The 26,943-nt window shown below is 41.5% G+C and overlaps 2 long non-coding RNA genes across 2 annotated transcripts; both read left to right on the top strand.

The window, feature by feature from the left end:
* The first annotated feature begins 2,081 nt into the window (after positions 1-2,081).
* LOC102082502 (uncharacterized) lies at positions 2,082-3,369 on the top strand. Its single transcript, XR_269411.3, has 3 exons — positions 2,082-2,141; positions 3,035-3,161; positions 3,321-3,369. It is a non-coding gene; the product is annotated as an uncharacterized LOC102082502 (long non-coding RNA).
* Positions 3,370-3,519: 150 nt separating this feature from the next.
* On the top strand, positions 3,520-11,550 carry LOC112847357 (uncharacterized). The gene is made up of 2 exons (XR_003220866.1): positions 3,520-3,625; positions 11,407-11,550. It is a non-coding gene; the product is annotated as an uncharacterized LOC112847357 (long non-coding RNA).
* Positions 11,551-26,943: the final 15,393 nt, after the last annotated feature.

Consider the following 26,943-nt stretch of genomic DNA (forward strand, 5'->3'; position numbering starts at 1 on the left):
TTTTCTTACTCTACTATATTTATTGTTCGTTTATTTGCACTGCTGTAACTGGAGCCTCGTCGTCTCGTCTCTCTATATACTGGACTGTATGTAGCGGAGATGACAATAAAGTTTACTTTGACTTCAATCGGTGCCTATGCCATTCCCAATATGCGCTGGCTGCCGTCGGGGCAGCATGAGTACGAGCATTTTTTTTTTTTTTTTTTGCCGGTGCCCGTGATGCCGCCCCCCATCACGATGCCGCCCCGGGCAACCGCCCGTGTCGCCCGTATCTAAAACCGCTACTGCCCGCAGGCACAAAGAAATTACGGAGGCTATTACTTATCACCTGACCAAAGATATGGCTCCCATCAACACTGCAAAACGAGGGATTTAGGAAAATGATCAACATCCTAGACCAGGGGTCGGCAACCTGCGGCTCCGGAGCCGCATGCGGATCTTTAGTCCTTCTACGGCTCCGCGTGGTTTGGGGAAATAAATAATTTTTTGTAAGTAATTAGCTAAAGTCTATTTTATTTATGTTAGTTCTTTTTTTTAACTCGTAGTTCTAAATTGGAAGATTATTGTGATATTGAAATATAAATATAAAATTATATTCTATTAGTTTTTGATCGATCAAAATAAGCGTCACACTTGCGGAAGCCGATATACCCGCCGAAACGCCCGCCAACCCCAGGTAGGCCAATTATGGATCTTCGGATCCACATTATGTCAGCAGCTGTTCTCCAAAAACAAACACGTTCACACCTCACAGACGACAGCTTACAGTCGTGCGTAAAGATGAAAGTGACTTCGTACAGCCCCGATCGTACAGCAGACGCTGTGCGCAGAGGTTCAGGAGCGGAAGTCCCATTGTAAACATATCACGGCAGACCCGACTATGTTTCCATGAACACGCTTTTCAGCATCTTTTTATTGACCACTTTTCACACACGGCTGCTTTACGCATACAGCCGGTGTTAAAGCTCGCAGCCCGACACACACCAACACAACAGCATAGGTGGCACAGACGTTAAGGCGGCGAGGCGTGGTTGCCGGTACCGCTAAGGTGCGTCCGCCTCCCCTGCAGCGGCGCTGCAGTCCACGCCCCGCCACACATATTAATCAGGTAAAATACATACTTAGGCGGAATTTTGCAAAGTTCAAAATGTGTTAATTACATAAATAAAATGTAATTTTCTCTGTAGCACTTCATGCATTTAAGCAACACACCTTAGTTGTTCACACAAAGCATAAAGGTAAAAAAACCCCCCCAATATATACAGTGTTATGTTCATTTTAGATGTCAAAAAGTATTTGCGGCTCCCAGAGTTTTCTTTTGTGTGGAAATCGCGTCCAAATGGCTCTTTGGGTGTTAAAGGTTGCTGACCCCTGCCCTAGACAAACGCTACACAGTGCCGTCCCGCAGCTATTTTTCTATTGTTGCACTACCTGCTCTATACACTTAGTGTCGAGCAACTGTGGAAACGGAATTTCAAGCAGTACAACATTTTGCGGCAACGACAAAATGTGAGGCATTTATTGTTTTTATGTTTATTTATTGTTTTTATGTTCAGTTTCAACTGTTACGAAGTTGATGTGCAGTTAATAAGTGCTATAAATATTTATATTGGAAAAGAAAATCATGAGAGAATCGTGATCTCAATTCTAAGCAAAAAAATCGTGATTCTCAGTTTTTGCAAAATCGTGCAGCCCTAGTTAGATCCCTGGCTGACAACTGTATAAAACAAAAACTACACACAATATTCGAAGCACATAGTGCACACTGTGGGAATTTAATTCCCACAGTAACTCAAATCAGACTAAATGTTTATTTTTTTCAAATTGATAAATATAAAAAACATGTTTGTAAGTTAACAAACATGTTTTTTATATTTATCAATCTTTATATTTTACATGTTTGTTAACTTACAAACATGTTTTTTATATTTATCAATTTGAAAAAAATAAACATTTAGTCTGATTTGATGTTACAATTATAAAAGTGTTTGTGTTTTTATCTGAAAAGTATGTAAATATCTGGTTTCCACTGTATATTTGATGATGTTGGTGTTTGGCTTTATTGTCATCATAGAGAGGGAGAGAGAGGAACAGAGAGGGAGATTGAGAATGAGGACAGAACAGAGATGGAACAAGAGCAGGTGAGACAGACATGTTAGTCCAATGGTTGTTTACCAAAAGTATCACCGTATCATAGGTACTCATGTATCTCGTGCCTAGTGTTTCTTTTTAGGTTTGTTATTTTTCAAATTCAACATTTATTAAGTTATGCAGGCTTGTTTGTACAACAAGGCTAAATCATTATATAAACTTTTCTGAATCTAAATAGTGTACTTTGGTAGAATTAAAAAATAAGTGTAGCGCAGGTCTATGATGATTTTTAGTGCTACTATCATCTAGTTCTGATTCTGGTTCTGTCTTGGTTAAGTCCTAAGGAGTCCTGATTTTGAACTGTTGTAGTCCTGTTTTAATTCCGGATCAGTTCTGGGTCTGGTTGAATTGGGGTTTAGTCCTCGTGTCTTGATACAGCCCCGACTTTGTTCTGCCTTGCTGCTTAATTTAAAAAACTAGTTTAAGGTGTCCTGCATATGTGATATATATTTTTCCCTATATGAAGTCATTCTTTTTTGAACAAAACTCAAAACAGAACGTATTAATCTTTCAGTCATTTCACAGGTCATGAACAAGATTTTTTTTTTTTTAAATTTTCATTGTAAGTGGGCTAAAGCAGTTAATTAAAAGTAGTCTAGCAGAAATGTAAATGCTGTAATTTTATTATTTTAATAAACCATGTAACTTGGATGGATTCGACGCTGGCGTGACCACAGTGCACACGTCTAATGTCGCTCACAGTGGTCCACGAGATAGCTCAGGGAGTTTGTGTGTTTGCTCAGACACATGAAAAATTAGAGGGAACTTGTGGCAATAGTATGTACAGTACTCTGGAGAAGATATAAAATGTCAGTGTGTGTGTGCGCGTGTTTTATGTGTATAGATGTTTTAAAATTATTACTCATGATACAACAATGTCCAGATATATCCTGTAGGGACATGAGGAGGAAACAGTGGCAAAAGGAGCTATGTGAGGCTGCTAAAGGCAGTGGATCCTTCATCAGACCACAGGCAACAATAACACATGTACCAGTTGTTGAACTGCAGAGGTATTCAAGTGTAAAAATAATAATGGCAAACACAATTGCAATGTTTTGGTTCTGTAACATTTTTTATTATTACTCTTTTATGGATTAGGTGCAAGAGTTGTTAAGTGTGGATCATTAAATAATAGATTAATGTAATAGCAAATTGTGCCTCTTTCTCAGATGGACAGGAACAGGAGAGTGATAGATGAGATGAGGAGATGGAAGGAGGAAGAGAAGCAAAGAGTGAGTCACAGGCAGAGCCTGTTTTATTTCCCACAGTATTTTAAATCTGTTGCCTTATGGTTCCAAGCGTTGTCACCAATCTTTGCATTTTATTATTATCTTGTAACACTTGTTTAGTCAGATACCATCTCTCCTATGGACTTTGTAAATCTGCAGTCTCAGATCAACACAATCCTGCCCTTCAGCACTATCAGCAGCAGGAGCAGCAGCAACCTCTGAAAAGCAGCATTGTACCCCATCAGGTAAAACATAGGCTACGTTTACTTTGCATCGTCCCCACCCACTTTTAGTATGGTTTGATATTAGATTTTTGATGAATGTGGGTTGTTGGTATTCATGTGCCCCTTTTTAACTTTGAGCACCCACCCCTTCAAACATCTCTGCATGGCCCTGCCTGTATATATTAACAGAAAGGTGATTAGGCTAATTAGTTTAACTGGTGCAGTGTATTTTAGTGCAGCGGTCCCCAAACCCCGGGCCTCGGACCGGTACCAGTCCTTGAGTCGTTTGGTACCGGGCTGCAAGAGTTGAGGCTCAGGTGTGAAATGTATGGTTTTCAGGGTTTTTATCGTTTTTCAGCGTTATTTTGTTATCGCTTTTATCGTTAACTCAGTTTTCCTGGGTCTTTTCACGTGTGTTATGAATAAATCTTCTTTTTTTCGGTACCGGTACTAGTTTTATTTTGTTGTATTTATCCGCGACACCTTAAAGGCAGGTCCGTGAAAATATTGTCGGGCATAAACCGGTCCGTGGCGCAAAAAAGGTTGGGGACCACTGTTTTAGTGGACTACTTTGCGTTTCTGACATTTTGTCCTGGTCATGTATGGAAACAAAATAGTAGAAAAATGTACAATACAGTACACCCCAGCACTATTAGATTTTTCTAGGGGCCAGGACTCTCCTCTTCGGGTTCTTGGGGGATGTTGCTAACTCCGGGTCCGATAACAGGCACCACACCCGTAGTAGGTACGGTGCTTTTCTCGGCTTTAAAAAAAAAAAAAGCCATGTGTCGCCAGGTGTTTCATCAGATTCGAGGTGTTACCTCCTTTGCACAGTATCACCTTAAAGCACTTATTGCAGGCTGCTGAGTTTGCATCTTTTGCTGTGAAGTACAGCCAGACTTTGACCGCTTCGCCTTGGGCATTTTTAATCTGTAGCTCTGCTCTAAAAGAACGTATGTACCTGGTCCCGCCTACTATCCTTGCAAAGATAAAATGATTGGCTAGAATCTGAAGTATATGACGTCTCAGGAAGAAAAAGCACCGGAATAAAGCACCGAAATGTGCACTGCTTTTCGGTCTGGTTACTACCGTTTATGTCAGAACCAGTGCCATAATGGGACCGGATACCGGTACCCATCCCTAGTAATCAGTAATTGATTTAACTTCAGGGTTCATACGGGTGCTTGAAATCCTTGAAAATACTTGATTTTTAATGTTGTCTTTGCAAGGTTTGAATAGTGCTTGAATTTCAGATGTGGTGCTTAAAAGTGCTTGAAAGTGTAACTGTATTTCATTCACCACAAATAACTATCTCATTGAATAGTTTTCTTATCAGATAGAGAAATAAAGTGAGTCCCAAATTGTAAAAGCAAAATTTCCCCGCCTGGGCTGCCTTGCTCCTCGGTCTGTTTCAACGTGTGACCCCGCCTCTCCCTCGGACAGTCAGGTATGAGTGCGCTAATATACCTGTAGGTTGCTGTTTTAATGAGTGTTTGACGGAAAACGACAATGGCGAAGTTTGCGTTCTCTAATCACATGATAGGTGAGTCCTAGTAAATAATTTTCCAGTATGTGTACATTACACATGCTATTTTTTTAAATTATGATTATTAATTTGCTAGCTATCAAACTCGCTGGAGAAAGGATTGAAATGCACTGAGTGTGATGCAGTATGGCAGCGCTATTATGGAATATGCTGTGAACTTAGCTAACATTACTTAGCAGTGATATGAGTGAATTTACTCAAGTGAAAGCTTTAAACATTAGCCAGATACATAACTAGCCACCTTAAGGCTTTCTGAGTAACCCTCTGGAGTTAGAGTCTGAGTCTCCATTTCAACTTGGGTCGAACGTGTGGACTTCAAACTATATACCAGTTTTTAAATTGTGTTGATAGGCCATTTCAAACCTGTTTTTGTTTTGTTTTTTGTTTGTTTTGTTTTTTCTCTGAAAAAAACAGTGGCGTTTACTCCGGCAAGAAACTGTAAAAACGGCGTTTTCTAAGGAGAGTGCTAGCAAACAGGCTTTGCTTGTGAGTAAAAAAAAAAGAAAGAAAAAAAAACACTCCTTCCTAGGGATGGGTATTGATAAGATTTTCACAATTCCGATTCCATTTTCGATTCTGTTTAACGATTCGATTCTTTATCGATTCTCTTATCGATTCTTTTTTAAAAAGGAGAACACTAAGGTCGATTAACTTAGAACTTTGTTTTATATATTCTCTTTGAACAAGATAGAAATTTAGGAGTAACATGGCCTTACAAACCCAACAGTGAGATCTTAAGAGATCCACAGCCTACGGTTCTTCAATGGGGTGTCACAGGGTCCCCAGGAAAAAAAATTGTAAATGTAAAATAAATATTCTTCTGTAGCAATAACAAAGTATAACATAAATTATTCTGTAGCAATTACACAAGAATATCCAGTAATGTCCCTGCCTACAATTAAACACATTCACTTACCGAAAATCGGGGGCATCTGCTGTGGCAAATGGGTGCAAGCCTTTGACCACAAACTTAGTCACTGCTTGGTGACATTCGTCTATCCTGGCCTGAAAGGAGACGTTAACGGTAGACTGCAGTGAGAACTGCCAGCATCTGAGCGAGGCAGACTCTGTCTCTCTCTTCAGGGTCACCTAAATGCAGCGCACAGTAATGGTAGGTTTTGTAATAAGGCAGATCGCGCTAACATAATATGCACTGTTAGTTGATTATTTACCTACCGCATTAACAGGAGAGGACGTGCAAACGTTACCGCTGCTGCTGGGTTGAGATTCACCAGTCCGGAGCGGAATTAAAAACATGACATTCATTTAAGGTTATCGCGTGTTTTGTGAGCAAATGCTTTTCCATATTCATAGTGTTTCCTCCCTTAAATGAAATATCTACTTTGCAAGTATTGCAAGTTGCCCTGTTTTCATCCGTTCTCGTAAAGTATAACCAAACTTTTGAACGTTTGAGCCAATTAGGCGCCCTGCCAGGTAAATGACACTCCGCAACGTGGTGACGTCATTCGGGGCGACTGGAATCGATAAGGGAATCGTTTGAAAAATTGCCAAACAATTCCAAGGAATTGAAACAGTGGGAACCGGTTCCCAACAAGAACCGGTTTTTGATACCCATCCCTACTCCTTCCCTATTGGTGGAAAAACGTACCATGTCGACCAATCAAAAAATGATATGGCGACATGTGGCATTTGGTTGTTTGGGAAGAGGGGGAAGTTTTAGGAGTGACCGGCGAGAGAGAGCGAGTAGCGAGAGAGAGAGAGAGTGAGTTTGGATATGTGAGAGATTTCTGACGTTTACCGTGTTTGGAGTCTCAAGTTAGTGTGTTGTCTTGTGTAGTTAGTGTGTAGTGTAGTTGTTGTTTTGTTTTGTGTGTCAATTCTACTAGTGAATGTCACAGTTGCTGCCTTAAAGCCACCAAAGGCAGATTGCAGTGTAAACGCTGAGTGACACACCTGCTGTCAGACCTGCATGATTTATCCCTGTTCTGTTCTCATCTGTGTTATAGTGGACACAAGCTTTTTTTTGGAGTTGTATAAATAATTTGTGTGCCTTCTTATTTGATGCAGAACACCTCATTGTTCTGTAAATAGTTTGAAATGGTTATATAAAAAAAAGTCGTGAGCCTTGGCTGCATTTTTAGGTAAATGGTACCATATAACTTTGTTGTTTGCAAAACTTGTGCATATTTTTTAACAATGTACAATTTCTGTCTGCATTTCAAGTTATGAAAATGATTCGTTAAACATGCTTGTAGTTTTTACAGTCAAAAATATCACTTTCTACTCGTATTTTAAATTTTGTCTGAATTTAGATAAATTGTGCTGATACAGTTTGTCAAAATGGAAAAAATCACAGATTGGCAAGATAAACAGTTTTTAAAGGTGAAATATAGAGGCCAAATCAAAAGTAGTCCAAAACGGCCAATTATACCCTGCACACCAGAGGGTTAAAGGCTAAAAGCAAAGTTGTCACCAAGTACTGTTTATATTTGTGTGTATTGCTGCAGCTTTTTTGAGTATTAACTTGGTGACTTTGGGTGAAATAATGGTAATGTTAGGGATCGATCCATATGGTCACAAAGAATAGCCACTTGTTTCTGTGCTACCAAAGTTCCCCGGCTTTCATTCAAAATGTGTTTATTGTCAGCACCTACACATTAAACTCCTTAAACATTATAAATGTCTTCAAGCTCACACTGAGGCCTGTGGGGCACTATCAGCCACTGAGACAGTAGACACATTTATATGTGTATTTGTATATGAATATTTCATATTTTAAGGCTGCCTTTTTATTTAAGGGAGATGAACAAAATACATTGGAATTGTACATAATAATATCAGATGATAAATTAAACGGGCTGTTTAAATAGGGTAGATGCTTGTGCATTCTTAATTCTTATATTTTGAATTGAACTATGTGATCTGTTCAAAGTCTCTCCCAGTCAGTGCTGTTCTCCATGCCTGTCTGACTGTACATGATGTTATTAGCACAAACACTTAAAAGGTGATTATTTAGGACTTCAGCAATAATAGAGACAGCAGTGTAGCTAGCAATAAAACAGTTTTATCTGGAATTAACTTAAAAAAATAAACAAACAAACATCTGTCTCCTATTTTTTGTCACACAGGAAGGAAGCATCAATATCAGATGAGAAGACTTATGTCTTTTTTTTGTGTCCCCCCAACAAGTTGATTTGTTCACATTTTTACATTTTTACATCTTAATTTTTAAGTGACATGTGCATTTTGAGTTTATACACTATGTATATAAGGTGACTGTTCCCTTTAGCAGTATTTTTGTGTGGTGTGTTTTTCTGTCTTAACAAAAGGGGAACAAAGGTGTTTAAGTTCACCTAGAATGATTTGTTTTGATTTTCACATGATCTTACTGAGGTGATTGGAATTGAAACATGCATTCTTTTTTGGGGGGGGGTCGGGTGCTGGAAAAGCGTGAAAAGAGACCTTGAAAGTGCTTAACGTGCTTGAATTTGACCCTGAAAAAGGCGTATGAACCCTGTTTAACTCTGTCCCACATTTGGTTAGCAATACTCTTACTGTTGTGTATACCACCTTCACTTAGTTGTACACATTTTATTCAAAAATGCATTCTTGAAATGTCAAACACCATTTTGTCCTCACTAGATATAAATTATTCGTTGTTTCCTCTTTTACTGTGAATGGTGCTAGAAGTGTTGCAGTGACATGATAAATGTAACAATGCAAGGCCTGCCCTTCAGTTTTTCCAAGTAGGTCCCATATACTGAAGCATTGTCGGTCCCATATACTGAAGCATTGTCGGTCCCATATACTGAAGCATTGTCGGTCCCATATACTGAAGCATTGTCGGTCCCATATACTGAAGCATTGTCGAGTGAGACATGGGCATTACGGAAATGATAATTGTATTCCATGTGTGCATGCAAGCTGCCAGTGCACTTTTCAAACGTGGAATGCACTATTAATTCATTTGAATAGATGTCATGTTGTTGAAACTAGTCGTTGTCAGTTAGGAATGTCATTAAAATATCATTTCTGTTCTTGTAAGGATCTTGTGTCTGAGAGGGATTACTGGACTCACATTAATGCAGACTTGAAGAAAAATGATGCTCGAAAGGAGTCCCTCATCAAAGGATTTTGCATCTGTCTCAATTACAATCGCTGACATCTTGGTGCAGGAGTACATGTTGAGCGTTTTGTGAATAGATTGTGTCTTTGCAACTTTTCAAAATGCATTCAGTTAACCATATGATTATGATTGGGCGATTGGACAAATATATCGACTATCCTATCGTCGATTGCTTTTACAAGGACGATTTATTTATTTGCCCATGAGTAAGTTTGCTAATAATGATGGAGCTAATAGAAGAAGTCAACAGAAAAAGAAATGGCACTGTTTTAACAGCACCTGTTAGGTCTAATTGTTGAATGTTGTCATTGTGTTTCTTAAATTTGTACAGTCTTAGTTCAAGCAGTATTATCAAAGCCATTCCTTTGATCCTGAGCACCTCTAACCACTTTGTGTTGGGGGAGCTTTTATAGTAGATACATCCTATCTGAAAGATCTGTTTCTTGTGTTGTAAGCTTCCTGCTTTTATGACCCTTTTGGTCATCAGGAGGTCACACAAACGCACCCCCAAAACACACACACACACACACACACACACATTCCTACTTACATATAAAAGTTCACACATATACATACAATGCCTTAGTACCATGTGGGCGTTGCTTTGCTGTGTGAACTGTCTCTCAATAAAAGGCAGCAGGAGGAGGCCATCGTCGGGGTCATTTTCGTGCTGGACACAGATGAGGCCTCCCTTGCGCAAGTAATCGATCGATCGCTGACTGTCTTGTTTTCTTTCATGATGAATAAGTCTCTAGAATTAGCGGGTTTTTGGGAACAGACCCAACATTTATTTGGTCCTCCGAGCCGGAGGCTAACGCATCACATCCACCGCGAGGAGAGGGAGAGGATGCCACTGGAACGTCTGGGATGATTGACGGAAAGCCTTGCTTGTCACCAGGCCGGAAAGTTTGCGTCTGAACTCCCCTCGGGATGGATGGCGATTGACGGGATACAGAGACTCTTCCCATGAACGGAAACAACATGAACAGTGAGTACAGAAGGCCTTAGAGAGCGGCTACGTGACCCTGTGTTGACCGCAGGTACAGGAGCGCGCTGGCCGCGTGAGAGAGATGCAGGCTTCTCCGCCGTGTGGGGCGTGGAGACATCCTAGGTTCGGTGACTCCGCCGTGAGGAGTGTTCGGAATCTCCGCCATTTGGGGCGTTTGGAGAGTGTCCGACGGTTGAATTCTCCGCCATATGGGGCGTTTGAGAGTTTTCAACAGAGAGCGCTAGCTGTGCGTGTAGGCGCTAGCTGTGCGTGTAGGCGCTAGCTGTGCGTGTAGGCGCAAGCGGTAGGCCTATGTTGTGTGTGTGCGGGCCAGACGTGCTCTGCGTGAGTGTGGCTGATTGTTGTCTTGTGTGAGAATAAAATGTGTAAGACTGCCTTAGAAGGGGATGTAAAATTTATGGAGAAATCTTCACCGGGCAGCACGCAGTATGTAGGTTGTTGGCGTAAGAAATATGGATTTGAAGGGATATTAGTGGAAGTTCAGTGTAAAATGCTTGTAGAAAGAATAACTGTAAGTGTAGCAGGTAAAACAGCACCAACAACACCTGACAACCAGGATGAACCGTGTGTTTGGCTAATGTTTGTTTTTCTTTAAGAGTGCTTGTAAAGGATTCAGCACAGACAGACAAGTGACAATTGAACAAATGTGCAGTGGTTACAGAATAGTTGAATATGGGGCTCATTAGCTGGCCACTATTGAGCTCACAGTGATAAAATGACTGGAGTGACATTGCTTAAGGAAAGTCACTGATTAAATTGTGGAATAAATTGGGATGATTCATGATTTGGGACAAATTATAATACTAATAGTGATTTAATGATTGGAGAAAACCTGCACATGATATTTGTCTTTTATGCTGAATACTTTATTACTCTTATGATCTATAGTTGGTTGAAAATGTGAAGTTTGATTTAAAGACTTTGTCTTCTAGGATACAGGCTCCAGGTGGAGCTGAGAGTTAGACAAGCTAAACATTTAATTGTTGACTGATGTTTTTACACAGGGTTACAGTTGGAGTATGGCTGCTCCAAGGGACAAACCCTGGAGATTGTTTTAGGGAGACTGTGCAACATTCTTGTACATGTCTCATAGGGGAGTTGACACATGGCAAAAGCCATGTGGCGAGAGGAGTGTCATTTTTTTTTTTTTAAATTTGCAGATGTCGTGAGGTGCCATGACGAGAAGGAGTGACTGAGGGGATCATCCAGAAGATGGAAGCTGAGGCCAGGAGAGAGGCTTCAGGAGGATCGGAGATCGCCTTCAGTACAGAGAGCTGTGCTACTGAGCTTCCAGGAGATCGTCATGAGGAGACTTTTGCACAGCAAAATCTTAAATAAGATGAAAAACTTTCGACGTTGACGTTGAGGAAGACAACTAAGGTGTATGACGTGCTCTGCCTTTAAAATCTTCAGCAACGTTGAATCATGAGAACTTGAGGGAGCGTGCCAGGCTCCAAAAAGTGACAGCGCAGAGGAGGTCCAGCGATGGACTTGTGGTTCTGTGAACAGCACAAATGCCAGGTGACTGTGAAAAACCTAACAGCACTTTTTCCACAAGTGAAGCCAGTAACTTATTATCCTAAAAGATTAGCTCTAGTTGCTTGTGCTTTACCTCCATGTGTGAGATCAGCAGTGTTGGTCAAGTTACTTGAAAAAAGTAATCAGTTACTAATTACTGATTACTTCCCCCCAAAAGTAATCCCGTTACTTTACTGATTACTTATTTTCAAAAGTAATTAATTACTTAGTTACTTAGTTACTTTTTTAAAACACAATTTACAACCTGAATAGGTGATAAAGTGATAGATCTTTCAGCCCAATTCTACTTTTTCTGCATAATCCATCATACAAAATGTAATCAAATGGAAACGTCTCTTTTTAAAACGTTAAGTCTTTTAACATTATGCATCAAGCAAAAACTTAATTATATGCAACATTCTCTGACTGGAAGAAATTTGTTTGGTCATCAGGAGGTCACACAAACGCACCCCCAAAACACACACACACACACACACACACACATTCTTACTTACATACAGAAGTTCACACATATACATACAATGCCTTGTCTTAGAACCATGTGGGCGTTGCTTTGCTGTGTGAACTGTCTCTCAATAAAAGGCAGCAGGGGGAGGCCATCGTCGGGGTCATTTTCGTGCTGGACACAGATGAGGCCTCCCTTGCGCAAGTAATCGATCAATCGCTGACTGTCTTGTTTTCTTTCATGATGAATAAGTCTCTAGAATTAGCAGGTTTGTGGGAACAGACCCAGCAATTGGCATCCATCTTGGAAGAGAACAGTGCAATCTCCAGAGGCAAAACAAAATTTAACATAAAGGAGAGCACAGTATAGTTATCACAGATATGCATGGTTGTTGGACCATGGTTGGAAAACAATTCCTTAAAAGATAACTGGTTCATGTCCAAAACTATAGTAGGCCTCAAGTAGATCATTTGCACAGTTCCACAGAAAACAGCTGGAAAATTCACTCCAGAAGGCCCAGTAAACTGCAGAAATAACAAGGCCTGCTGTGGCAAGACCTATGTACTTTAAGTAGGCGTTTGGCACCACGTGGCTCCAAACCACTAGTCAGAACCACCTCGGGAGGTGGTTCCGAGACAGGCAGTTTTTTTTCAGTGTTCATTCTTTTTTTTTTAAGGGCATAATTCTCAGTCAACAGATGTTCTATCTATTTTGTTTTTCTAATATCTCATCCTTTTTTGATGTTTTATGATTAGCTCCTGTGTCTGAACCATACCAGGGGGTGGTTCTGACACAGGAGAATCAAGTTTCTCAGTTTGAGGAACTTGATTCTTCAGCTGCAGAAGTTCACCAGTGATCTGAAAATTGTCTTCATCCATTTTTTTTTTTTTTTTAAATATCGCATCCTCTTTTTGTTTTATGATTAGCTCCTGTGTCGGAACCACAGGAGAATCAAGGTCCTCAGGTTGAGGAGCAAGATGTTTGTGTTCTCTGGCTTTAACTTGTTTATCTCAGCAGAAATGTTATCTCAAGAAATGTAAACATTTCTTGAGAAATGATGTGTCGGAACCACATCAGTGGGTGGTTCCGACACAGGAGAATCAAGTTCCTTAGTTTGAGGAGCAAGATTCTCCAGCTGCAGAGGTTCATCAGTGATCTTGTGAACAGCAACTAATATTTTTCATTCCTCCTCCCTTCTCATCTGATCCTTAAGATTATTAATGATCTGTCTTTTCATTTTTAGATGTTCATAAAGTTCATCTATGAGATCTTGGTTATGAACAATTTTGAAATTCTGTTTTTTTGTTGGTTTTTTTGACTTTTTCTTCCAGCCAAAATATTTTTTTTGTAAGACTTTCTGCCATCTTTTCTTGATACTCAAGATTTTGTAAACGTTTCTTGAAATTTGTGTTCTCTGATTTTCAATGATCTCTCCTTTGTTATGAACAATTTTGAAATTTTGTTTAACTTTTTCTTCCATCCTAAATATATTTTTTTTGATAATTTCATTTTAAAGTTTTCAAAATATAACACAGAAACAAAAACAGGCTCAAATGCGTTACAGAAAAAAAACAGTTAATTCAAACAAACTTGCACTTTATTTTATATATATTATATATCTATCTATCTCTATCTATCTATCTATCTATCTATCTATCTATCTATCTGTATATATATGTGTATGTGTGTGTGTGTGTGTATACACACACACACACACACACACACACACATATATATATATATATACATATATACACACACATATATACACAAAAAAGAAAGAACATAATATTAAACTATGCTAGTTCATCAATAATGCTGCACATGGCAGCGTCCTTGTCCCATTTGTAAACATTTCTTGAGATTCTAGATCTAGGTTTGAAAACCTAGAAAATCTTGAGTGCTAAGTGAGAGTCTGAGACAGCCAGCCCAGTTTGTTTCCTGCTATTCCTGTTCTCGTGGAGTTCACTGTGTGCTCTAGGGACAAAAAAAAAAAAGAAAAAAAGAGAGAGAATGTTACATTTAGTTAATTCAACAGTGGACACAGATGTTTTGATTCGGCAGCAACTTGAACTTAAATTAGGTTAAATTAACACAAGGTATTCACATTCAATAAACCGCTGCATTTTGTGAATTAAACTATTTTCTCACTTACCTCTAACACTATTCAATAACTTTTATTCCAAATAATACTTTGTTACCTAAATAATACATATCATCCTGACATTACATGATGACATTGTATTCTAGTATCATATATACAATTTTACAACAGAGGCCTTATAACAGATATCGTAGTGTACTCTTCCAAGATAGATGCCAATAACCACTTGTAACCTTTCAAAACAAACTGTCTAATTTCACTGCAGTGACAGTAGGTCAAAAACTTGAATGGACATTACTGTTCTACTGAAATAAAAAGAAACGGTTAAGTAATGTCAGTTTTTCAAATGTCAGTAATGTCAGTGTTTTGTCAAATCCATCATGGCATGCAAATTAGACCTTTTGAAAAATGTTACAAGTAAGCATCCTGGAAGGGAACAATACAAAGCATTTTGTTTAACCCTCTGGGCTCTAATGCTGGCCATTTGTGTCCACTTTCTTTTTTTTGGAACATTTTCAATGCGTTAATGCATATGGAATGAAACGTCCCAAGGGTCTAGATTTTTTTTTCAGATTTTTCTAAATTTTCAGCTTCAACTTAAATACATGAATAATATATACTTTACTGACAGGTGGAGGCCAAGCAGCTGATGGCAAAGAATGTAAAAGAACTACCTCCCCAGCTCCAGCAGTTGCAGCTCCCCAGTTGCAGCAGACAAAGATTTTGTTGTCTGTCTGTTCCTTCACCAAAACTACCATGGCGATATCTTACATGCCAAAGTAAAGGAAGAATGTGCTTCTTTTAAGCACAACACACAGGATTACAAAGTTAAATTTTTTTTTTTTTATTTATTCCTTTGATTAAAGGATTGTCCACCTCACTGGGGAACCAAACAAAAAATGGTGTAGCGCATCCTTTTTTTGGGGGGGGGATAATTTCATTTTAAATTTTCAAAATATAACACAGAAACGGGACTTCTGGTGGCGCACAACACCGCATGGCCGCATAGAGAGTGACCTCCGGCACCAACCGTGTGTTTCCCCGGACTTGAGAGCTGTATTAGGGCTACATTGCCATTTTTCGACACAAGAATGAGTGGGGATAAATCTAAAAAAGGAGGATACGGACTACGAAACATTCTCAACTGTGAAATGGAGAAAGACGCCGCGGCTAGTGAGGCAAAGCTCGCATCGGGACAAGATGGCGACCGAGGTGAAGGTCTGGGTTGGCTTCGGGATGCTGTAAGTAGCGTACTGCTGGCCGAAATGGCTACATTGCAAACTGAATTGAAAAGTGACTTCAAAGAATTCTGTACGGAATTTCAGGAGGATATAAAGAAGCAAATGACCGAACTCTCTAAGGAATTGAACCAAAGATTACACGAGATAGCGGATCAGGTAGAGGAGTTGACTGGTCGGCTAAAGCACGTCGAGGACAACATGGCTGACTCGGAACGCTGGGACATTGGTGTTAGGGATACACTTGTGCAGCTGTTGGAAAATCAACGGGCGCTTCAGGAAAAGGTGTCCGATATGGAGGGCCGCGCTAGGCGCAAAAACATCTGGATTTATGGCGTACCGGAAAACTCGGAGGGCTCGTCTGTGACTACCTTTGTTGAAAATCTGATCAAGGAACACCTAGGCGAAGGTTTCGGCCCGGACCGTGCCCTTGGCATTGAGCGCGCACACCGCGCGTTGGGACCAAAACCACCTCCAAACGCCCCACCACGCTCAATAATAGTGCGCTTCCTCCGGTTCTCCGTTAAAGAAGAGGTTCTCCGCACGGCGTGGAACAAAGGGGTACATATCCAAAACAAACGGGTGTATTTCGATCATGACTACTCCTTGGAAGTGCAGAAAAGGAGACGGGAATATATCCCAGTTAAGAAGGCTCTGAAGGACAGCGGGATACGCTTCCAGACACCACTCAGTAAGATGCGAGTGTTTTATGCGTCAGGCAATGTCCTATATAATACCGCGACCCAAGCTGCTGAGGATTTAAGAAAGCGGGGAATAGCCGTGGGTAAGATCACCTTGGGGAACCAAACCAACAGGATGACAGAGGACACGATAAGGCAGCTACTTCCTTGGGGGTGGCTTCCAACAGCACGTTCGGGAAAAACTCCAAGCATTCCGGAGGGAGCAAGAAAAAGTGCCAGCAGACGAGTGAGCAGCTGATGGTGGGACAACGGTGAGATAGCTGGCGGTAGAGTTTTGATAATCTACCCGTGGGAACACTGACTTTCGTATCCTTCAGAATTCATATTTCTTTAGGTTGGTGCCTATGGACATGGTTAGAGAACCACCAAGTTATTTCTAGTAGCGATAAGAAACTGTTTTTGCTTATTCTCTGCCCCTTTTTTTGTTTTTTTTGTCGGTCACTCCCCTCTTGTCGGATGAGGGGCCCCACCTTGTGGCCAGTCCCCTCAATGTCAAAGGACACTCTTATATCCTTTGTATTGGAAGCTCTTGTTAATGTTTGGTGTGTTTGCTGTTCAGTGAGTTCTGGTTGTGATGTTCTGAGGTCTGGGTTGATTATGTTGTATTCCACATATCCACTTGATGGCTTATAATTTCTATAAAATGCTGTCACTAAATGTAAATGGCCTGAATAGCCCTATTAAAAGAAGCAAATTAATTGCCAAATTGAAAAAGGAGTCAGTAGATATAGCATATTGGCAAGAAACTCATTTAGACAATGCAGAACATGAGAAATTAAAAAAGATTTGGGGTAATGAACTCTTTGCTCCGGCTAAGAATGACTTGGGCTTTAAAGAATGGCTTAACAAGGGTGTTGCGAAATTACAGGACTTATATGAGGAATACTCTCTAATGTCATTCAGTGAATTAAGGGCAAAGTTTAATATTCCACAGAAACACTTCTTTAAGTATTTACAACTTAGAAGTTTTATTCTGGCACACTTAAACAACTCAGTGCATCAACCCCCACTCTCCATCCTAGAAACTCATGTTACAAAAAACTGTTTTGGTAAAAGACTGGTGTCCCAGTTTTATAGCATGTTAGTTGAAAACCATAAGGACAACTCTGATGGTAGAAGACGGGAGTGGATTAGTGACTTACAAGAAGATATTTCATCTACTGAATGGAGTAAAATATGTTTAAAAGCACACACTCAAACCATTAACACTCGTTTGAGAATGATACAATTTAACTGGATAATGCGAACATATATATCCCCTGTGCAATTGAATAAATTTGATCCTAATATAATTGATCTATGCTATAAGTGTAATAGACATCAGGGTACACTATACCACTGCCTGTGGAAATGTGAAGAGATTCAAAAATTTTGGAGCTCAGTGTTACAATATATCTCTCAGATCACAACTTCCCCTGTACCGCTTGGCCCTAAGTTATGTATTTTAGGCTTGTACCCAGATGACTGTACTCTGTTGTGTGAGGAAAGAAAAATGGTCGATCTTTGTTTGCTACAGGCCAAACGCTGTATTGCATTATGTTGGAAGAATGTTGGTTGCCCCTCCTTTAACCACTGGTTAAACAACTTAACATCGAGTTTAGCTCTTGAGAAACTGACTTATATTGTTAGAAAGAAGGCTTCTGAATTTTACAACATTTGGAAGATATTTCTAGATCTACTGAGGAGTGGGGATTTGGGGGGGGCGGTGGGTGAATAAGATAACTAGATAATGATGAATAATGTCTGAATTGCTGTTGGGAATATACTGTGTAACCTACGTTATGATTTTTTTTTTTTTTGAAATTGTATTTATTTGTATTGTTTGCTATCTTAAATTATTTAATTATTCACTTATTTTGAATTCTTTTAGGATTAACATTTCAATTATTATTATTATTATTATTATTATTATTATTATTATTATTATTATTTTAATACCTGCCATATGTTCATTATATTTTTGTGTTGGATACTGTTGAAAAAAACAAACAAACAAAAAAAACAAATAAACATATGTTTAAAAAAAAAAGAAAAAAAAAGATGGGTTTCAGACATACATTCTATTCATCGTATAGGGTCGGGAAAAAACGAGGAGTAGCTATCCTTATTTCAAATAAAATAAAATTTGAACATATATCTAATATAAGTGATAAGGAAGGTAGGTTTGTTTTAGTAAAAGGCAGAATAGAGAATGAGGTGGTCACACTATTAAATGTCTATGCACCCCCAGGAAGCAACGCAAGCCTTCTTTAAGAAGATATTTGATTTGATCTCTAAGGAAACGGTGGGAACTCTTATTTGTGCAGGAGATTTTAATTTACTGTTAAACCCCCGATTAGACTCAAATAATAGGGACAGGAGAAGCACGTCTGGAGAGAAACGAGTTAAAGGAATGTTAACGGAATTAGGACTTATTGATGTATGGCGATCTATCCATGGGTCAGCGTCAGGGTTTACTTTTTACTCTGCTCGACACTTAGTGTATTCAAGGATAGATTACTGTTTTATGTTTAATAGGGATTTACACAGGATAAAAGATTGCAGAATAGGTCCAAGAGATTTCTCTGACCACAGTGGAATTTATATAACATTACATTTGGATGGGAAACGGAAGACAACTTTGTGGAGACTAAATACCGGTATGTTAAATGACCCCGCTTTTGTGAAACAAATGACAGCCAATCTTAACTTGTGCCTGCAGGACAATGATAATGGAGAGACAAATCACAGTATTGTGTGGGATGCAGCCAAAGCTGTCCTCAGAGGAAAAATAATTGCGTGGTCAACCATGCTTAAAAAGAAAAAGTCACAAGAACTGTTACAACTGCAGGATAGATTAAAGGCCTTGGAACAGTCAGGTCTGAAGGATAAAAATACCACAGTAACCCACCAGATCAGACAGATTAAGCAGGAGATAGATAAGATATTGGGCGAAGAAGTAGAGAAAAACATAAGATTTATGAAACAGAGATATTATGAGGCGGGGCCTAAGGCTGCAAAGCAGTTAGCATGGCGGATTAGAAAACAGCAAGCTGAAAATAATTATAAGATTAGCGATCCAGTTGGTAACAAAGTTGTAACTGACCTGGATAAAATTCAAAAAGCGTTTGAAATGTATTACAAATCATTATATAGTCAATCTACCCAGGTTGATGTAAATAAGATAACTGACTTTTTGAATTCTTTAGACCTGCCTACGATTGGTCGAGAAGCAAATAGTAAGTTAACGTCCTTAATATCTCGGGAAGAAATAATTAAAGCTATTTCCGGCCTTAAATCCAATAAGTCACCAGGTACCGACGGGCTCCCTGCCGAATGGTACAAAACCATGAGGGAAAGCCGCCTTCCCATTTTGGAAACTAGTTTCAACTATATTTTGAAAGGAGGTCTGGTACCTCCCTCCTGGAAGGAGGCCTTCATATCTGTTTTGCCAAAGGGGGGACAGGATAGACTAAACTGCAAATCTTATAGGCCGATAAGTGCCCTGAACTCAGATTATAAACTATATACAACTATTTTGGTGCGAAGAATGGATGCTGTAATGCCTTCTTTGATTGATGAAGACCAAACGGGTTTCTTGAAAAATAGACAAACCCACGATAATATTAGGTGAGCTTTACACATCATTGAACACATTAATAATAAGAAAAATAGCTCAATTATTCTTAGCTTAGATGCTGAAAAAGCTTATGATTCAGTGAATTGGGACTTCCTCTTCCTAGTGATGAAAAGATTTGGTTTCTGTAGCGAATTTATAAAATGTTTCCAAGCTCTTTATTCTCTCCCTACTGCCAGAATAAAAATTAACGGTAGCCTCTCCGATACTATTTTTTTAGAACGAGGATGTAGACAGGGGTGTCCAGCAAGCCCTTACCTCTTCAACTTGTTTATCGAACCTCTAGCCCAGGCTATACGTCAGGAAACATCGTTGAAAGGGATTGTAATAGGAGGGGACGAGTACAAGGTGTGTTTATACGCAGATGATGTCTTGGTAACAATCACGGATCCCAGCTCAGGTATACCAGTATTAATGGGGATGTTGGAAACATATGGCCTGTATTCAGGGTATGTTCTTAATGTCAAAAAAACTCAAGTTCTGACATTTAATTTTTCTCCAGACCAGACATTATTGTCAAAATTCAAGTTTAATTGGAAGGCAACTGCTATCAAATATTTAGGAGTGTTTCTGCCTAAAGATCTAACACAACTGTATGATATTAATTACAGTCGTATTAATAGAGAAATATATAGCGATCTCAACATTTGGGCCTTGCTCCCTCTCGACCTTGGCAACAGGATACAGATAATTAAAATGAGTATTCTTCCCAAACTACTCTATCTTTTCCTTGCTTTACCTATTCAAATTCCAGAGAAGCAGTTCAGGGAATGGAATAAACAGATTTCAAGATTCATTTGGCTTAACAAAAGACCAAGGGTGAAGTTCTCTACTTTGCAGTTGCCGAAAGAAAAAGGGGGCTTGGCTCTACCTTCATTAAGGGATTACTACTTATCTGCTCAGCTGAGGTCTTTGGTGTGTTGGTGTAATCCATCTTTTTGTGCGAGGTGGAAGGCGATTGAGATGTCTCTTTCGGACACGCCAATCCAGTCTAGACTTGGTCACGCAGCTTCTGAATTGGACGGTACCTTGACGCCCAGCCAATGGGTCACTTTTACATTAAAAATATGGAGGGGAGTGGTCAAGCAGGCACAACTACAGGAAGAGATAAAACTTCTGAGGTGGCCAGCGTATGACCCTGATTTTTTACCTGCTTCCCACGATAGTAGATTTAAACAATGGGTGTGGCATGGAATTACTGCTGGGTGTTCGGTTATTGTAAAATCTAAAATTATGGCTTTTGATACCCTATGCAAGACTTACGACCTCGAGAAACAAGACTTTTTTCGATACTTGCAAATCCGTGACTATATTGGCAAAAGACTAAAGAGCTGTGTCCGTGGAGACTTCTCGATTGTTAATATTTTCGTTGATGCTTATGACTCTGGGAGTAACAGAGCCTTGATATGTAAACTGTACAAATGGATGACTGAGCTCAAAGGGGACTCAACGATTTACATAAAGCAGAAATGGGAAAAAGAAATGGACATTGAGATTACAGAAGATGGGTGGGCACGGATCTGGGAGACACAGTTTACCACAACTAATTCCAACATGTGGCGGGACTTCTGCTGGAAGAACATTATACGCTTTTTCATAATGCCTAAACAAAAGTCTAAATTCAGTGCTACACCTGCGCTTTGCTGGAGGAATTGTGGGGAAGACATGGCTGACCACAGCCATATATTCTGGTCCTGCCCACTCATACGACCCTTCTGGACAGAAGTTGTAAAGATAATTACAAAGGTGCTGGGATTCCACGTGTCTTGTACATTTACCTCATTGTATCTGGGATATTTTACAGACGATTTAGTTGCAGATAATGTTTATCTTCTGAGAGTTATCTTGGCTTCTGCGAAAAAGGCCATAACAAAACGCTGGCTCTGTAAAGATCCTCCCACTGTAACACTTTTTACCTCTATAGTGGAAGACGTCAAATTGATGGAATGTATGACTTTCACTCTGCGACTGCAGGGAGACTTGGGAAGGAGACGATGGAGAAAATGGCTGGACTTTATAGCTTGTGGCAGCACCCTTTAATGCATAGAATTAGTAATGCAGACTTGTTGACGTATGTATGTGTGGATGTGCAGATGTATGTACGGGCATATGTTATCTTCCCATGACCTCATAATGTTTCTGTTTTTTGTTTTTGTTTGTTTTGTTTGTTTGTTTGTTTTATCTTGTTGCATAAAAATGTTCCTAAATAAATAAAAAGTGTCACAAAAAAAAAAATAACACAGAAACAAAAACAACCCCCCCCCAAAAAATGCAAACAGGCTCAGATGCGTTACAGAAAAAACAGTTAATTCAAACAAACTTGCACTTGTATGTGTGTGTGTGTATATATGTATAAATATATATATATATATATATATATATATATATATATATATATATATATATATATATATATATATATATATATAAACACCCAGCACGCCCCTGCGGGCGGTTTATCCTTCAAGCTCGGGTCCTCTACCAGAGGCCTGGGAGCTTGAGGGTCCTGCGCAGTATCTTAGCTGTTCCCAGGACTGTGCTCTTCTGGACAGAGATCTCCGATGTTGTTCCCGGGATCTGCTGGAGCCACTCGCCTAGCTTGGGAGTCACCGCACCTAGTGCTCCGATTACCACTGGGACCACCGTTACCTTCACCCTCCACATCCTCTCGAGCTCTTCTCTGAGCCCTTGGTATTTCTCCAGCTTCTCGTGTTCCTTCTTTCTGATGTTGCTGTCATTCGGAACCGCTACATCGATCACTACGGCCGTCTTCTTCTGTTTGTCTACCACCACTATGTCCGGTTGGTTAGCCACCACCATTTTGTCCGTCTGCATCTGGAAGTCCCACAGGATCTTAGCTCGGTCATTCTCCACCACCCTTGGGGGCGTCTCCCATTTTGACCTCGGGACTTCCAGGTTATACTCGGCACAGATGTTCCTGTACACTATGCCGGCCACTTGGTTATGGCGCTCCATGTATGCCTTGCCTGCTAGCATCTTGCACCCTGCTGTTGTGTGCTGGATTGTCTCTGGGGCATCTTTACACAGCCTGCACCTGGGGTCTTGCCTGGTGTGATAGACCCCAGCCTCTATGGATCTTGTACTCAGAGCTTGTTCTTGTGCTGCCATGATTAGTGCCTCTGTGCTGTCTTTCAGTCCAGCTTTGTCCAGCCACTGGTAGGATTTCTGGATATCAGCCACCTCCTCTATCTGCCGGTGGTACATACCGTGCAGGGGCCTGTCCTTCCATGATGGTTCCTCGCCTTCCTCCTCTTTCTTGGGTTTCTGCTGCCTGAGGTATTCACTGAGTACGCTGTCAGTTGGGGCCATCTTCGTGATGTATTCGTGGATGTTTCTTGTCTCATCCTGGACTGTGGTGCTGACACTCACCAGTCCCCGGCCCCCTTCCTTCCGCTTAGCGTACAGCCTCAGGGTGCTGGACTTGGGGTGAAACCCTCCATGCATGGTAAGGAGCTTTCTTGTCTTTATGTCAGTGGCTTCTATCTCCTCCTTTGGCCAGCCTATTACCCCAGCAGGGTACCTGATCACGGGCAGGGCGTAGGTGTTGATGGCCCGGATCTTGTTCTTACCGTTCAGCTGACTCCTCAGGACTTGCCTGACCCTCTGCAGGTACTTGGTGGTTGCAGCTTTCCTAGCGGCCTCTTCATGGTTCCCATTCGCCTGCGGGATCCCCAGGTACTTGTAACTGTCCTCTATGTCTGCAATGTTGCCTTCTGGTAGTTCAATTCCCTCGGTTCTGACTACCTTCCCTCTCTTTGTTACCATCCGACTACACTTCTCCAGTCCGAACGACATTCCAATGTCATTGCTGTATAGCCTGGTAGTGTGTATCAGTGAGTCGATGTCTCGTTCACTCTTGGCATACAGCTTGATGTCATCCATGTACAGGAGGTGGCTGACAACCGCTCCGTTTCGTAGTCGGTATCCGTAGCCAGTCTTGTTAATGATCTCACTGAGGGGGTTCAGGCCTATGCAGAACAGCAGTGGGGACAGAGCATCTCCTTGGTAGATCCCGCACTTGATGGTGACTTGTGCTATGGGCTTGGAGTTGGCCTCTAGTGTTGTACGCCACATCCCCATTGAGTTCCTGATGAAGGCTCTTAGGGTCCTGTTGATCTTGTACAATTCTAGGCATTCCATGATGCCTGACAGGAGCTTCCATGTAGTACTGAGGCAGGTTATTGGTCGGTAGTTGGATGGGACCGGTCCCTTCTTGGGGTCCTTGGGGATCAGGACCGTCCGACCTTCGGTTAGCCATTCCGGGTGTCTCTTGTTAACTAGCAGCTGGTTCATTTGTGCTGCCAGACGCTCGTGGAGTAGTAGGCGACACGCCAGTAGGCGTGTCGGGGCCTGGTGCTGTCCAACTCTTCATACTGGAGACCCTTTCTTGGATGTCTGCCACTGTGATGGTTACTGGACCCTGTTCAGGGAGGTCGCTATGGTCTGCCCTCAGATCCACTAGCCACTGAGCATTGCCGTTATGGGTTGCGTCCTTCTCCCATATGCTCTTCCAGTATTGCTCCGTCTATATATGTATATATATATATGTATATATGTATATTTATATATATATATACGTGTATATATATATATATACAATATACGTATATATATATATATACGTATATATATGTATATGTATGTATATGTATATGTGTGTGCTATCCGACAGCCCCTTGTGGATAGCACTGCCCCGCACCTGTGTATATTCACTCATTGGACTTTGTTCTTCAATAAATTCTCTTGTGTGCATCACCCCCGGAGTCCAGCGCGTGAGTCCACCTTGTACTCCGTGACAATAACGATCCAGCCACATCATGGACTCAGCGGACTCAGCCCCCTCCCCGCAGCCGGTCATCTCCACGGAAGCTATCTTGGACCGCCATGAACAAATGTTGTTGCACATTAATCAGCAGCTGACAGCACTAACTCAAGTCATCGCTCAACGGATACCGCTGGTAGGCCCGCCCTCTCCTTCTCCACCTGTCGCTCCACAGTTACCGGCCCATGAGCCCTCTGCGCCCGGGCCCTCCGCTCCTCCACCGCCGGCCCATGCGGAGCCTCCGGAGCGGTCGCTGCCTGTACCGGAGCCATTCTCGGGTGAGTTCCGCAAGACTGCGGGTTTTTTAACACAAGTGACATTGCAGTTCAAACAGCTACGGAGGACTTATGAGACCGATGAAGCTAAGATCGCTTTTTTCGTTCAGTTGTTACGTGGTCAAGCGTTAAATTGGGCGCAGGCTGTATTAAGAACGGACCCTGAAATAACCTATGCTGATTTTCTCGCTAAGTTTAAAGTTGTCTTTGAGAGAGGAACCGGGGCCGAAGCAGCGGCCCACCGACTGCTTAATCTGAAGCAGGGAAGACGGAGCATGGCCGACTACTCAATCGAGTTTTGGACTCTGGCAGAGGAGACTGGGTGGGGGCAGTCAGCACTAATAAGTACCCTGCTGAATAACCTGTGTGACGAGCTAAAGAGGGAGCTAGTTATGAGGGAATTGCCTGTGACACTTTCTGATGTTATGACCCTGTGTGTGAAGGTGGATGAGAACATGCGAGCGCGGCGCGGCGCTAGAGACTACAACTCCCAGAAGCCTCTAGGACGGGAGGAGGGGGCCTCCGGCGGAGGCACGGCAAGTGGAATGGGGGACGGGACAGGAACTATGAAGACGAGGGTGAGCAACCCATGCAGATAGGGCGCTCCAGATTAACGCCGGAAGAGCGACAACGGCGTTGGAGAGCCGGTGAGTGCTTCTACTGCGGCCGTAAGGGCCATATGGCCGTTTCCTGTCCTTACCAGCCAAAAGACCGCGCCCGCCAGTAGAAGGGAGAGTACGGGTGGGCGAGGTTTCCTGTTCACAATCTCCTCCTTGCTTGATGCTTGCGGCTAAGCTAACGGTTCGTTCGGTTTCTCTTCCACTCCACGCACTAATTGATTCAGGCACAGAGCAGAATTTCATTGACGAGTCTCTTGCTCTAGAATTAAAGTTAAGCACTAAACCGCTGCCTCACTCACTCCAAGTTACTGCCCTCAGTGGGCAGCGTCTCCCGGATATCACCCATATTACGGAGCCTATATCATTAACCCTCTCTGGTAATCATTCTGAGATGTTGCAGTTGTTTGTGTTTAAGGCTCCTCTTACACCACTAGTCTTAGGGTTCCCCTGGTTACGTCTACACAACCCAGTCCTGGATTGGAGGAAGGAAAGCATTCTGGGGTGGGGAGAGGAATGTCATATGTCTTGTCTAAAAGCCGCAACTCCACCCGCGAACCCTCTGAGTAACCCCCCACCCTCTGAGTCACCCGATCTCTCGTCTGTACCCTCAGTCTATCATGATCTGAAGCAGGTTTTTTGTAAAGATAGAGCACATTCTCTTCCCCCTCACCGGCCGTACGACTGCGGAATTGATCTCCTCCCAGGCGCCCCACTTCCTACCAGCCGCTTATACAGTCTCTCACAGCCTGAACGGGACAGCATGGAGAAGTACATTAATGAGTCGCTCGCCGCAGGTCTTATTCGCCCGTCATCATCCCCTGTCGCGGCGGGGTTCTTTTTTGTTGCTAAGAAGGACAAGAACTTACGGCCGTGCATTGATTATCGAGGTCTCAACAATATCACCATCAAAAATAAATACCCACTACCACTACTAACATCAGCTTATGAACTGCTCCAAGGGGCCACAGTTTTCACTAAGTTGGATCTGCGTAACGCGTACCACCTAGTTAGGATACGGGAAGGGGACGAATGGAAGACTGCCTTTAACACACCCTTAGGCCATTTCGAATACCTCGTTATGCCGTTTGGTCTAACAAATGCCCCAGCCGTGTTCCAGGCCTTTGTCAACGACGTGCTCCGAGACTTCCTTAACCATTTTGTGTTCGTCTACCTTGACGACATTCTCATCTTTTCACGCTCCGCCTCTGAACATGAACGCCACGTCCGCCTGGTTTTGCAACGTCTTCTCGAGAACCGTCTCTTCATGAAGGGTGAGAAGTGTGAATTTCATGTGACCACTGTTTCATTTTTGGGCT

This window comes from Oreochromis niloticus, linkage group LG7 (assembly GCF_001858045.2).
Source record: "Oreochromis niloticus isolate F11D_XX linkage group LG7, O_niloticus_UMD_NMBU, whole genome shotgun sequence".
NCBI lineage: Eukaryota > Metazoa > Chordata > Actinopteri > Cichliformes > Cichlidae > Oreochromis > Oreochromis niloticus.